Source organism: Galeopterus variegatus, unplaced genomic scaffold (genome assembly GCF_000696425.1).
Source record: "Galeopterus variegatus unplaced genomic scaffold, G_variegatus-3.0.2 Scaffold3644, whole genome shotgun sequence".
Taxonomy (NCBI): domain Eukaryota; kingdom Metazoa; phylum Chordata; class Mammalia; order Dermoptera; family Cynocephalidae; genus Galeopterus; species Galeopterus variegatus.
The window spans coordinates 177,538-178,553 of record NW_007729755.1 but is presented as its reverse complement, the minus strand read 5'-3'; the positions used below and the strand labels follow the sequence as shown (position 1 = coordinate 178,553).

At 48.5% G+C, this 1,016-nt stretch overlaps 1 pseudogene; it reads left to right on the top strand.

The window, feature by feature from the left end:
• LOC103601238 overlaps positions 1-1,016 on the top strand; it is a 34,790-nt pseudogene that overhangs the window by 30,031 nt on the left and 3,743 nt on the right.

Below are 1,016 nucleotides of genomic sequence, written 5' to 3'. Positions count from 1 at the left end.
TTTTTTTTAATTGGGTCTATTCCTTTGTTAATTTTCTCATTCTGCTCTTGATTTTCCAGGTATCATTTAATTTTCTATCTGCATTTTCTGTGACTCCCTGAACATTTTAAGAGGGTTATTCTGAATTCTCTGTGAGACGTTTCATAGACCTGTTGTTTGTCTGCATCCATCACTCCTGGTGCTTTGTTTAATTTATTTGGTGTTGGCATATTTCTCTGTTCATCTTTGTGTCCTTACGTTGATGCCTAGGCATTTGAGGAGAATGCTATTTGCTGCTGATTCTCTGGGGAAGGCTTTTTATGAGAATTATTACTGGTTTCTGACTCTGGGCTGTGTGGAGATTCCGGCCTGGGACACCATCTTTCATGCACATTGAGTCCCCTGCAGTTCTACTGTGCTCCTCCATTCCCACTGAGACCAGCTGCCCACGCTGCGTCCCATGTTCCCTTACACTCCAACTGCTTCCCATGGGACAGGCCAGACACATCCCTGGTGATAACTCCTCCGCCTCTGGGTGGCTCTTGTTTTAGTTGGTTGTGGCCGCTTGCTCTCATGTGGGCCCAGGGGAATCCTGACAGTGGACTTTATGAACTAGGGGCTGGAACGGTGCACTCTGAAGCCCTCCTCTCCCCTGCGGACACCAGGTAGGTTTACGTGAAGGGCACCACTTGGCTTTCCCTGCCTCTGTACCAGGCTGGCTCAGAACAACAGGTGCCATCCCTGCACCTCTCACCGTTGCCGCACGAGCCTTCAGGAACTCTGTGGGTCTCTTCTCCTCCCCCAGCTCCAACAGTCTCAGGTTGGCAGTCTTCAATTTTTAATAGTTTTGTATTGGTTACTGTGGGAAGGTGTGACTCTGGGAATCATCTATTCTGCCATCTTGATTGATTATTCATTTTTTTTTTCCTTTTTGTCTTTTTTGTGTCCAGCAACGGATCACAACCCTCTATGTCGTGCCCGTACCGGACTGGGACCGGCAACGGGATCGCAACCCTTGGTGTTGCGTCCGCACCTCG